This window comes from Crocodylus siamensis, chromosome 9 (genome assembly GCF_052110815.1).
Source record: "Crocodylus siamensis isolate JL-2025a chromosome 9, ASM5211081v1, whole genome shotgun sequence".
Taxonomy (NCBI): domain Eukaryota; kingdom Metazoa; phylum Chordata; order Crocodylia; family Crocodylidae; genus Crocodylus; species Crocodylus siamensis.
Genome location: NC_143403.1, coordinates 51,435,813 through 51,448,991, shown reverse-complemented (window position 1 = coordinate 51,448,991; position 13,179 = coordinate 51,435,813). Strand labels below are relative to the sequence as shown.

General features: G+C 48.8%; 2 long non-coding RNA genes across 4 annotated transcripts in view; one reads left to right on the top strand and one right to left on the bottom strand.

Annotated features, from left to right (window-relative positions):
- The window catches only part of LOC149857561 (uncharacterized), a 171,009-nt gene extending 164,710 nt beyond the window's left edge, over window positions 1-6,299 (top strand). Inside the window, exon 3 of the long non-coding RNA XR_016444076.1 lies at window positions 5,115-6,299. This is a non-coding gene — a long non-coding RNA (uncharacterized LOC149857561). The remainder of the gene's footprint in view (window positions 1-5,114) is intronic.
- Window positions 1-13,179, bottom strand: part of LOC149857560 (uncharacterized) — a 36,213-nt gene that overhangs the window by 11,052 nt on the left and 11,982 nt on the right. For 2 of the 3 annotated variants that reach the window (XR_016444073.1, XR_016444075.1), the window contains exons 2-3: window positions 2,220-2,332; window positions 2,089-2,136 (exon numbers count right to left, since the gene is read on the bottom strand). This is a non-coding gene — a long non-coding RNA (uncharacterized LOC149857560). The remainder of the gene's footprint in view (window positions 1-2,088; window positions 2,137-2,219; window positions 2,333-13,179) is intronic. The other variant, XR_016444074.1, reaches the window with a different exon arrangement.

Below are 13,179 nucleotides of genomic sequence, written 5' to 3'. Positions count from 1 at the left end.
GTACTGTTCCTCATATTCCCTGCTTGCATAAAAATAAGTATGGAATAGATACAGACCATCATCCTCTGGGGCAGTGGTTCCCAATCTGTTTAGACTCAAGCCACCCCTGAATAGACTCAAAGCACTCCTTGGAAAATGCCAGCACTTAGTTTTCACTCTTTTTTTACTACAAAAAAATAATAGAGCCATTTAGCTCTTGCAAAGTCCTCAGAAAGACCACAACAATGAATTTCTATTTGAAATCTCTGGGTTTATCTTATAAATCATGTTTGCACGCTTAACAGTGCTAACATAGTTTGGCACCCTATGGCACTCTTGAAAGGATCTCAAGGCATCCTAGGGTGCTATGGCACCCTAGATGAAAATCACTGCTCTAGGATAATGCTTGCATCAAAGAAATGATGGACAGAGACAGCATGGCAAAGAGGATGAGGCAATGGAAGGGGAACTGGGACCTGGATTATTTATTCCTGGGTCAGTCATTGACCAGTTGGATGACTTGGAGCAAGTCACTTGAAAGATCTCTGTGCCTCACTGTCCCCTCACATGCCATGTCTTGTGTGTTTAGATGTTGCTAACTGTAGGGTAGGAATCCTGTTGCGCTATCTGTTTGTACAGTGCTTTGTTCAATGAGTCCCTGTAATAGAAACCCTGTGTCTACTTTGAACTCTCTTTTGTACTTGATTCTCTCCTTCTGCCTTGGTGGTCTAATACACACTCCCCTTTGGTTCCTGCTGCTAATGTAATTTAAGTGCATCCTCTTTTTTTTCTAATGTGACAACTTTATCTCATGACAAGTACAGGCATTGAGCATCTTATAAGATCAATTGGGAATACTTCATTCCCACCCTGAATCAACTCCTTGTAAGTCAGCTCTCTGACAGGTGGTATTACATGCTGTGTGTTTACTTACTTCTACATCCATACCTACTGAAATTTAGGCAGTGAAAGTAAAAAGGTGGATATAGTAAGAGTCTGGAGTTCTGCATTCTCTTCCTGTCATGGGCACAAAATGTGTGTGACCACGATCAGTCACTCAGATCAACATTTTCAAAATGGTTGCCAATTTGGGGTGCCTGGACTTCTGAGTGCCCAGTGTGAGACACCATCAGACTGATTTCCAGGGGTGCTGTTTATCTACAGATTCTCTTGGCTTTTACTGGAGCTTTAGGTGTTTAGCATCACCTAATAGTTATTTTATGCCTTGAGCACTCAGAAAATGAGGTCCTCCAACTAAGCAGACACTTCTGAAAAATCAAAGATTTATCTTTTCTGTGCCTCAGCTTACTCCTAAGTAAAATGGACACTGTAATGCTTATCTACCTCAGTTGGGCCCCTGAGTTAAAATTCCTTTATACTTCAAAGTCCTTTTAGGCCTGGGTAGGAAAGACACCATAAACAGTAATTACAGCATGTCGTTTTTTCCATGATACTATGTGATAGGAAAAAGGTTGCAAGGCAAAGTTGGAAAAGAAAATGAACTCTATACTGCCAATCCCTTTTGGGGAAAGTGAAAGATTTACTGCTAAGCTGTCAAAATCAGCTGTTGCCATTTAAGGCCTTTGCAAATGGATTGGAGGCAACACAATATTGCAGTAAGCTCCACTTTACAGAGAACAGTAGAAGTCTTGCAAATCTCTGTCTGCTGGTACTGATATCATGGTTTGTAGCGCAGTGGATGATAACACCATATTCTCAGTGGGTATAAGTCAGCTTGGCTCCATTCGTTTTACTTGGGCTACTCTGTTTTACTGAAGCCTTTTCCTTTGAAAACAATTTCTTCAAGACAGAAAGGAGGGCAGATATATTAGAAAATGTTTTCCTTGTATTTAATACTTGACTGGATTTAACATAAATTATCCTTACGGAGAATGTAATGCGTGCAATTGCACCCCCTATGAGAAAAGATAGCCTAGTTCATGAGTGAGTCAGTTTGTCCCCGGGGCCTCCTCCTGTGCTCTGAGGGAAAATAATTTGAGCAGGCCCTTAACATAGAGAAGGTCATTTCCTCCTCCATGCAGGCTGCCATGCCAAAGGAAAGAATCAATGTTCCAGTCCGTGGCCCTTGAGTGGCCATTTCCTACATACCTGCACTGGAAGAGAAGTGGCTTCACTATGTTCTGTAATGCAAGTGGCCTGGAGAGAGAAAGACGGGTGCCTTATGCTTCTGCTTCCCACCTGCCTAGAACATGCCACAGTCTCCCCCTCTCTTTTATTACCTGTGTCTGTGAAAAGCTACAGTTCTCCCCCTGCTGCTGGTTTCGTCTTCTCTGCCTTACTCTTCATATTTAGCAGCATCACTCACCATCTTCTTGCATCAAGGAAGATGTCACTGCAAGATGATAGATGATGAGACGCATGCATTATGGCTAAGGGCCTATTAAAAAATGAGACGCCTTTGAATTTGCAGAGTAATAACAGGCACAGGGTACAGTTTATTGCTCTCTTTTTCAACAAAGAAATGATGTATATTGGTGTGGAAAGATACGACACGCCCACCCCAACGAGACGCCTTTACATCTCCCATCAAAATTCCAAGTCAAAGAAAAGGATTTAATTTCACTGTTAACACTCAACCAGGAGAAATATGTGCTAGGTGCAAAAGCCACCTGTTCTTGGTGCAAACCTGGAGAGAAATATAAAAAAAAGTGAAGGCTGCTGGGCAATTTGGCCATCACTCATTTTCTCAGGAACGTACAAGCAGTGTGTGTGTGTGTGTGTGTGTGTGTGTGTACTCACCCATGTTTATCTCATACACACATGCCCTTAGGAAAACTATCACTTGTGGTGAAAGGTACAAAGAGCTGATACATTTCACAGCTTCTCCTCTGAAAAAGAATCTGGAGTCACCACATTACATAGGGTTATGAATACTTTGTAATATATATGGACTAATTTTTCTCCCCTTCCATTTCCAAATGTCCTTGTGCCAGCATTTAATACCCCATCTTTTATTATTTTGCTGAATGCTAATCTCTAAGCTGTTTGCTATTTATGTGGTTAGGTCTTGACCCAAAGCCTATAGAAGTCAATGGAAGGCTTTCTATTGACCTTAAGTGGGTTGTAGATCAGGTGCCTATTGATTTTATTCTGGTCCACCTAGTGTGCTTATATCACAGCCTCTAAATACAATGCTAGGTTTTAATAAAATATTAAAGCAAGGTATCCAAACCACCCTGCACTTATATATCATACAAAAAAAAACCCCCACATTGTCACAGTAAAGTATCTTTCTAATTTGTATAGCATCTCAAACCAGCTTCTTCCCTACTCAGAATGTACTCAGAATGTACTCCTCACCTCCAGGCTATGCTTTGGAAGCACAGCAAAATCTGGATTTCAGTAAATGAAAGAGAGAAGTGAATTGTCTAGCTAAGAGCAAAGCCTGCTGTCAGCACCAGCCCCTTCATGTGAGTCAGAGACTGTTAAGATCCTAGTAATCTCAGCTAGCCAGGTAGGTTTGTAACAGTCAAGATTAAGGCTTTTCACATATCCTGGTAACTGGTCACCTGTGTGGATTTTGGAGTGCAGGTATGTTGTGGCTTCAACAGGAGGCTCTGCTGAAGAAGTGGGCAACCTCATTCAGCCTTCCCAATGGTTTGGAAGTGCAACTATTTAACTTTGCATTGTAGTGCATGTGTACTTGCTCATCTAATTAACAATTAGCCCTTAAAACCAGGTAGTCCCTATAACACACTCTGTGCTTTCCCCAAAACAGCATCTAAAACTACTTCCTTTAAGAGGGCTCTTTCAGAGAGCAGTTGTTGTTTTCAAATTCTGTCACAGTTGCAGATCTGAAGCATGCACTTTGCAGATTACAAAATAGATGCTTATCTGCTATACTGCAGTTAATCTCTAGCAATTTTATTAGCTACAATTTCTGGGCATTCCTTTATTTATTCCAACCTGTCCACTGAACCTACCTACCTCAGAGCACATTATAAAATTACACCCATTGCAAAACAAAATAAATATAATAACCTGTTTGAATAGGTTCATTCCAAAGACTCCAAGGCCTCTCAGAGCATATTCTCAGTTTATCAAGCTCACCTAATTTCTTCCAACCCAACATTTCCCAACCTGCAACTGTTATCCCAATCAACTAACCCCCCCCCCCAAATCAGTGGTGAATTTTATCCATGTGCAGAGAACAAGCAAAAGGTGACATCCATCTATGCCCCAAGATTCATACACTATCACTAACTGTTTTTGATAAACTCTTGGACAGGATTTAATTTTACCTCAGAAGAACAGATTCATCCTTAGGTGCTATACAATAATGGTATGCATTTACCCTGCTCCCTCACCCTGAGCTACTCAATAAAGTGGGAAATGGGGCACTCTTATGGGATAGGAAGGCTTGGGTTCAAGCCTTTGTTCTAAATCAGGCAGATTTGAAAACAGGTCTCCTCTCTTCCAAATGATTGCAGGTCACCGATCTCTTGGGTCTAATGGGATGGGGGAGTCTAGAAAGGGAAAGGGACAACCTGGTGTTGTCACTGAACTCCAGGAGATCTTCATGGTTGAGGATCTCAAGCAGAGTTAGATGTCTAAATACTTTAGAAGAGTGGTTTTCAACCTTTTTTTTTCAATTTGCGGATCCCTAAAAATGTCCAATGGAGATGCAGACCCCTTTGGACATTTTGAATTGAAGTGCAGACCTCTTTAAACTGGAAGTGTGGGGATTCACATACTTTTGATTGATCGTAGTTGTCTTTTGTGGACCCTTTAGACATAGTCTGTGGACCCCCAGGTTGAGAATCACTGCTTAGTTTGACATTTCCTATAAGACACCTTAGGCAATACTTCCAGTAGCCTGCAGGGACCTGTGAATCCTAGACATCTAACTCTCCCTGTGTGCTATATGGAAAATCCTAGTTCCTAATACATGGCTCACTGATGGTTCACCCAGGTAACAGAGTACTGATTGTGGCAGTGCTGAAGTCCTTTTGTGGATTTCACCGTTAAATCCTAATGGTAGGGGCTTATGGACATGTTGGTGACCTTCTAGCATAAAAAACCATTTGCATGATATTGGGTCACCTTTGGTACAATGCTACTAGCTATTGAAACTTCAGCGCGCACTCTCACTTGCTCCTTTTCCCCTCTTGCAGCTAATGTATCTGCCAGGCCTCTGCAGCTGTCCTAGTTTGAATGACTGGAGTGGGCCCTGGTGCATTGAATGCAGTGGCTGAGTGGTCCTGGCTCCACAAGACTCCACACTCAAGGACTTGCCTGCGGGCAGTTTTCAGCAGGCACTAAGAGGTGGCAACAGGCCCTTGTGCAATGGGAATGCAGCCTTTGTCCTCTTCACCAAAGATTTCAGCTTCAACAAGGCTGGATTCCGGAGGCATCTGGATAGGCTCTGTCAGCGAGGTATAAGGAATGGGCAAAGCAGGGAGGGTTATCTCCCTTTTTGAGGGGACTGGGAACTAGCCAGGGCTTTAGACTTCTGCCCTCTCCACCCCTTAAACAGATTCTTCTGGCTGCTTTGCAGGTGTAGCCAGGAGGCTGTGCATATATCAGCTGTGCAGTCTGAGAGCCCTTCATTAGCAGGGAGGTGCAGAGAAGGGGCTTCAAAGGGTCAATTATGATATTTGTCTTACTGTTAGGAAGGGGAGGGGGAGGAGTGTGTGTATGTATCAGTTCGGCTAATCTCCTTCCATTTTGTGTTGTGTTGCAAGAAGAAGAAGAACAAAAAAGTTAACCTGCTGGCTTCCCCAGACTGCCTGGCACCAGTGGTCATTTCTGTAGGCTATAAGGGTTGTCAATTTAAGCTGTAAGGACAGGTGTAAATCTGTCCTGACATTCCACCCTCCCAGCGCCTCCTCACCTGAAGGGCTCTCATTTATTACAGAGAACAAGCAAATAAACCCAACAATCACTTTGACTTTAAAAAGAACCCCACACTGCCAGTTAACATCCTTGCCCCCTGTGTGTTGGTTTTTATAGTGTGCCTTAAAGTAAACCCCCCTCAGCTGTTTGTTAAAGCAAAGCAAATAAGGGCAATTCCAACTTGCACACAAATCCATTTGTTTGCTACCTTTTGAAACAGTTTGCAGCAGAAAGACACTGGCAGAATGAGATAGACAGGAAAGCTGAGCTATTACCTGAACAGACTCTGTCCCAGAGCCAGCAGAAGTAAAACAGTGACACTATAAAAAATGTGATTTTTTTTTATGGTGTAAGAGAGATTTTTGTGAAGAACAAGCATTTGTTAAATGTGGAAAAAAATATTGCAGAAAATACACTTTTGTAAAAACTAAGAGCTTGGATTTGTGTGTGTGTGTGAGAGAGAGAGGGCATTTCTTTATGCCATTTTTTTTTATTTTAATTTTAAAACAGTATCCCTTGACTAGTCCTCACCATGTCTAACTCTGAGCAGTCACCCATGTCCTGCTCCCAGCCTGGACCCTGAATTCTAGCCGGTCTTTCCTCCTTCTGTCCAGACAATGTTTCAGTAACTTTGCCTTCCAAACTCCAGGGAGCTGTTTTTCTACCGAAGCAGATCCAAGGAACTGCTTTCTGTTCCTTTATCAGCCCAACTGTCCCCGTGTTTTTCATTAGGAGGTTATATGGTGCATTTCCCATCAAGAATTGCTTTAATCTTGATTGCCTTCTAAAAGCTCAAGATTTTGCAATTCTGCTGGGCTACCTTTTACTTTTTCTTTTCTTTTTTTTTTTTTTTGGTTCAATATTATGGATCCTACCTGCAAGCTGAAAACCTTATTGGCCGGATCTCCCCCCCCCCATTCTGTGGATGTAGCAAATCCTAATTAATTATAACTTATCTCATAACTTGTCAGCATCAGATGTTTGATCCTGTTTAGAAACCATATTCCCAGGGGAGGAGGTGCTAGGGGAATAGCTCGATGCTGCTCAAGAGTGATTTAATGGACGCATTAATGCTGAGACAGATAACCGTATAGGCATGTTAAGTAATACATCAGAAATACTTCCAGAGAGACAACTTTACAGCTCACTGCAGAACTACTAACTGATTTTATACCTCTTTCTGTTGGGCGTCATACATGGAGAGCGCGAATTTCCCTACACACACAAGCCTGGTCTTGTCTTCCTTTTCTTTGCCTTTTATTTTATTTTCTGGGAAGAGGCACTGTTATTTCTACCACACCCCTCCCACCTTCTGCCTTCGCCCGTACGAAATTGGGTGAATGAATACGAGATGCCTCGTTAGGATCGCTTGTACGGCTGGAGGGGAGGAAATAGGCTTATTCACAAGGTTTATTTTAAGCAATGAGCTCTGGCGTGGATGAGACGGCTGGGGTTTGAGTGGGAGCGGGCGGCGACGGCAGGGAAGACCGAAGTCTAAGCCCGGGGATCAGTGCAAGGAAGGGCGCGTGTAGCGATCTCCATGAACGTCTGTGCGCTCAGTGCCCCCGCTCCAGCTGACCCGGGTTAGTCCCCGCTTGAAGCCTGCTGGGTGTTTGAACGAAAGAAGCAAGACTCCTTCCGACCGGCTCGTTATTCTTCCTTGTAGGAAGGACCATCCGCCCCCCTCCAAACAACAGGGCTTGAAACCCCCCCTCTGGGACAACGCAACCTGCAGCAGTAGGTGGGGTAATAGGAGCCGCGGCGCTGAATTGGCTACATTTCCAAAGGCTTTCTTAGAGAGAGCGACTTGACCTTGCCCCGCTGGAATAACGTGGTTTTACAGCTGGGGCTGGGGGAAGGGGCGGGTGCTGCAGTGCAGAGGCTGGCAGCCTGGGCGATCGCAGGCAGGAGAAAGCGCCCGCATGGCAGCGTGGCAAAGCACGGGGCGTGCAGGTGTGATGCTGGCACGCCGGGGCTGGTGAAGACCCGCAGCCCTGAAGGAAGCACGAAGCGCCGAGGCTTGGGGGAAATAACTCGGTGCAGAGCCTGCCAGCAAAGGCAGATGGAGTCGGCAGAGGGGGGTCGCAGGGGAGTCAGCCCCACGAGTCAGCTGGAGCCTGGCGAACTTCCTTGGCAAAAAGGCAGGGTAGAGTTGCACCTTGCACACTAATGAAATCACGCACGCACACGTCATAAACAGTTAGGTTACGTGTGTGTGTGTGTGTTCGGCCGGAGACGGGTAGATTTGCAGCTTATAGACTAACTGCATCGCCATCATATATATATAGACATATATACATAGATACATAAGTATTATATATATGTCGGGGTGTCAGTTCAACTCCTAGTCACAGCGGAGCCCGGAGACTGCGTAATTAGTCCTGAGGCACAAAGGGATGTTATTACTTAAACAAACACAGACAATAGAAGAAAAAACAAATTAGTGATCTCTGCAAATAAGGGGTGGGAGGAGGCGAGCCCTTCGGAGCACTCATTAATTAAACTGCTTCAGCATCCGGGGAAATCCACTGAGTTTTATAAATAGGAAAGGGCAAAGTGTGCGCCTATAAAACGAGAAGCCCTGGCCGGACAATAGTGTCTGCTGAGCTGAGTCTGGGGCTCCAGCCATGCCATCACACCCTAAGCACGCAGGCATAGGAGGAGAGAGCTTGTCTCCCCAGGTTCGCCCTGTGATATCCCAGCGCGGCAGCGCGTGTGGGTAGCGGGGTCTCCAGCGGGACAGTACTGCCCTGGCCTTTGTAATTGCTGGGCTCTCATCGTACACTAATACCTGGCCAGAATAATCCATGTTAATCTCATGCTATCATACATGAGAGCAAACCACACTACAGTATGTGATCTGGGTCTCTCTTCTTTCTCCGCCTTTCCCAGCAGGCACCAGGTAATACAAACCCCACGGGAAGTGTACCAGAGACCTTATTCCTTCACACACGGCAACGGGACCACCTCCCTGCCCCTCCGTGTCCCCGAGGAGATGTGTGCGCTCGCGTTTGCACCCACGGGAATATATTCTTCTTCCCCCCTAGTGCCCCCTGCACAGTAACAGGCAGCGCGGCGGGGCTGGGTTGAATTACGACCTTGGAAACAAACACTAGCATGAAAACGGGGGGGGGGGTTATTCGACAGTGAGCTCCTGAATGCTCCCCCTGAATTCACGCTAGGATTCACGCCTGTCTCTTGCAGTCGCATTTTACCTGCCCACCTGGTGCAAATCTCAGCACACACTGTCGCTGTCTGCCCCGCACAGACCGATCTGTCTGGGATTGCCTCCCCACCAAGACCCATTGGACCCCGTCCCACAGATTGTTCCCGTAGGGGGCTGTCGGTCAAAGCAGGGCTGTGAATTATAAATTGGAGCAAGTGGGGAGATTTGGAGGGCTGTTTTTTTTTTCCCGTTGTGAATTCTCCCCCCCCCCCCCGGACTCCCCTTTGGACGAGCAGGTGAAGCATGGAGCTGCAAGGATGTCTCTCTCTGGCTGTGAAGGTGACATGTACCAGATCCTAGGGGCTAGACAGGTCCCGCGTGGGACTCCCCCTGTTTGGACACACCCGTGCCTTCTCTCCAAAGGGTTAAATCCTGCAGTCTTTAATCCGGGGAGTTTGGCACGGGAAGGGATGGCCGGCTTTGGCCCGCCGGGTTTCCCCTGAGCTGTTTCCTCTCCCGAGAGCAGGCGTCTGCGCTGCTCAGCACCTGCCGCGCCCCGGAGCACACTCGTGTCCCCGGCCCGGGTGGAAGCGCGGGGCCGCGTGTACTCCGCACAGCTGCAGCCTTAAAAGCGGGCCAGGACCCAGCTCGCCTGGTCTTCCCTGGGACTCGTCGGACGAAGATTTCCAGCGCGTTTAAAACTTGCAGCCTCCAGCTCTGCCAATGCCCAGGGTCTTTGCCACGGGTCAGATCAGTTGGGACACTGGGGGAAAACCTGACTTTGAAGCTTAGATTAGAGGGGGGAGGCACTGGTATTGTTACTCGAGAAAAATGGCCTTCTGCGCCCAGCCCAAGTAAACTGCTCTTCGTGTTGCGGGGCCTGGCTCCCAATCCACGCGCACCCCTAGCCACTTCAGGAGGTTTTCAGTCAAGCTCTGGCTCTGCACCCTTTAGCAAACAAACGTGTCCTGAAGAGCCCCCCTCCGCTGCTGGCGCCGATCACGAATATGAATCAAGCATGAGAAGCACCCCCCCCCCCCGCACCGCATCCAAGGGCTTCACAGAGTTGTTTCAATACAACGTCGCAGCATTTTTCTGGCAGAAATGGGGAAAGGGAAGCTGTGAAGGACGGCCGGGGAGGGAGAAGGCGTCGGCGGTTTGCATGCGGCCACGTTGTTATCAGCAAGGCCCTGAAAGACCGTGTGTGCCACTGCTGATTAAGTGCTGTCCCCGAAAGATGGGATCAGACATGAGATAATGAGGCTCTGTGACAGCGCTGGGTCCCCTTTAAGTTTTCCCATGGACCAGAGCTGTCGCCAGTTCACCAAACTACAGTGCAAGGCAGCACCACGCTACTCACATCCAATTTGTCCTGCACAAAAGCTGATTCCCAAATCCCCACTAACAACCCGGTACCCGGAGACAATTCCTATAATGTTTAGTTTGATTCATTTCTTGACTAATTAACTGGAATCCCACCTCCCTTCTTTTTACAGTGCCCAATTAATCTGCAATGTATGTCAAAGGTCTTCAACCCACTGCAGACTGGTGAACCTTTGTTCAGGTTTGTGTCCATTCTGTATTGATCTTATTACGAGTTGCCCCTGTTGCTGCCTGCAAAAAAGCTCGCTGTCTGCTTTAGTTTTCCTTTCCAAACTTCAATAGGATTTCTGAATCCTCCTTCCTCCCCCTCGGAGTTCATTGAAAAAGCCTTCTTTGCCGAGGCTTAAAATGAACACAGCCGGGATACAACCGAGATGAAGTTGTCTGCACACCTCCCCCCGCAGCTCCGTGTTTAAAAGCCATTTTGGAGCATAAACGATCCCGAAGTGCGGAAGAAACACACAGCTTTCTCTTGGCAAAGTGGCAGACGCCTTCCTGTCCCCCCCACCAGCCTTGCTATTGCTGTTATATAGTCCCTGATCACCGGTAGGTGCGTCAAAAGGACTGAAGACCTGGGTCCTCTACGAGAATTTTTAAAGCGCCGTATTACTTTGTTTCTGCTTTAGTTTAGGGTGGGAGTTACGCTTTAGCAGTCGGGGGGAGCGAATAGAAAAGACGAATGTAGTAGCTTTCAACTCATCAGAGGAATAAACATTGATTTTTATTGACCTATGTATGGACCAAATGACTCCTTGCATCGATCACATAAAATTAAAGGGGTAGGGGTTGTTGAGACAGAAGTGTGTGTATGTGGGGTGGGGGCGATAATGGGTCTTTTAAATATATTTGCAAAAGAGGGGGGGAATAAAACGTAGTGAAGTTTTTCTTTTTTTTAAAGACTTTCCAATACATTTAGTCCTGAAAATTGAAACAATCAAATTCTCCCCGGGGGCAAGGAGGAAAAATTGTACTGAATGTGGGTTTGGAAACTCATGCTCGCAGTTCCAAGCCGGGCAGCCCATCGGGCTGAGAGCGCAGTCACCAAATGGACTCCGGGTTTGTATTATGATTATTTATTTATTCCCCCTCCCCACCCCCGCTGCACTTTTAGCCAGAGAAAAGTTACTGTTACGGAGTTGTACAAGCCAAAGACAACACGCAGCCTCGGCTCCGCTGCAGCGATGTCTCGTCGGTGAAGTGTTACAGCCTCGGCGCTAATAAAGACTCAGTCTTTCCGCTGGAGAAGCCCGGCTCTGCCCCTAGCGCGTTTCTTGCGGATCTAATTAGCTCAGTGTCAGACCTGCCGGGAGAGTGGGTCTGCTGGGAGTCCACCTGGAAACACCTGTCCCAGGCCAATGAAAACAGCCTTTGTCGCTGCCGTGGCCAGCCCCGGCTCCGCAGCCGCCCGCTCGCTGGGGCACGCGGCGGTCTCCGGGGACCGCGCGAGCCGCGCCGCCGCGGGCCGCGACTTGCCTTCAGACCGCGTTATGTTTTTGAGATTTCGTCGGGAGGTAACATTATTTGGTGGCCGGGCTTCCTCCCCCCTACTAAGGATTCAGGGGGCATTTGACAGCACGTGTCGCCTCCTCTGGTTCGCGTACACGTCTCTCAGACCCCACCCCCTCCTGGTGCACTTCAGCCCTGAGAGCCAGCAAGGGATCCGTTGCTTTCCCAAAGCCCTGACCTCCCCTCCCGCCGCCTCTGCGCCGAGTTGGCCCGTCCGGCCTCTGGCCACACCAGACCCCACCTCCCTGCCCCCGGCTCTGCCTCTGTGTCCCCTTGCCACCCCCAGCCATGACCCCCCGGGCCTCAGCTGCCAGGGGGAAGGGCTGAGCCTAACCCCAGCTCCCCGCAAGACCGGGTCCAGCCCACGCGCGCCCACCTGTCCCGCCGGCACCTGCTCCGGGCGGGGCCACGCAGGGGGACGCGCGGGCCCCGCGCTGAGTGGCGTCTCCCAGCCGCGGCGCACAGCGCGGGGGAGGCAGCGGCCGCCCTCCCAGGCGTGCCCAGTGCCCCCCTTCCGCAGCCCTTAGCCTGCCAGCTGCCTCCTCCTCCCCCCGCGGCGCTGCGCAGGTGAGGGCAGCGCTGGCCTGGGAGGGAGGCCAGGCCCCAGTGGCGCCATCAAGCGGCCAGCGCTGGGCGTCCCCGGGGGGGTCTGGCCCCGCCAGAGCTCTGCAGCGGCCGCCGCGGGTCTGGAGGAGGGGCAGCGAGAGGTTACGGCCAGGGAAGCCCCTGGCAGGGGTCGCGGGCACCCGGCGCGGGGCTCTCTGCAGAGCGTCTGCGGGGGCGAGGGACGTGGCAAGCCTGTGCCGCGCCGCCTCCGCCCGCGCCTCCCCGCAGTGCCCCGCGCTTTGTGCTGCTGGACTCTTGTTCAGATGGGTGGACAAGCCATGCTCTGCCCGCCGGGGACGACTTCTTTGCTGGAAGACATCGGGTGTGTTTGTGCTGGGAAGAAATGGGGCGGGGGGGGGGGAGGAAGAGAGAACTACAAAGAGAAAGAACGTGTGTAAGAGAGAGAATGGGTGTGCGTGCGTGTGTAAGACAGAGCGTATACAGGAGATGTATTTGTGCTGTGCTGTGCTGTGCTGTGCTGTGCTGTGTGTGCACCGGCATCAGATACATTGTCGGATGTGTGTGAGTGTGAACGCCGGATGTATTCGTCCCGTGGAGGGAGACGTGTGTATTTGTGTGAGACAGAGTATAAAATAGATGCATTTGTGCTATGCCGCGTGTGCAACGGCATCCGAGTTATTCAGAAGTACGTTGTGTGCGCGCATCATATGTATTCGTACCCC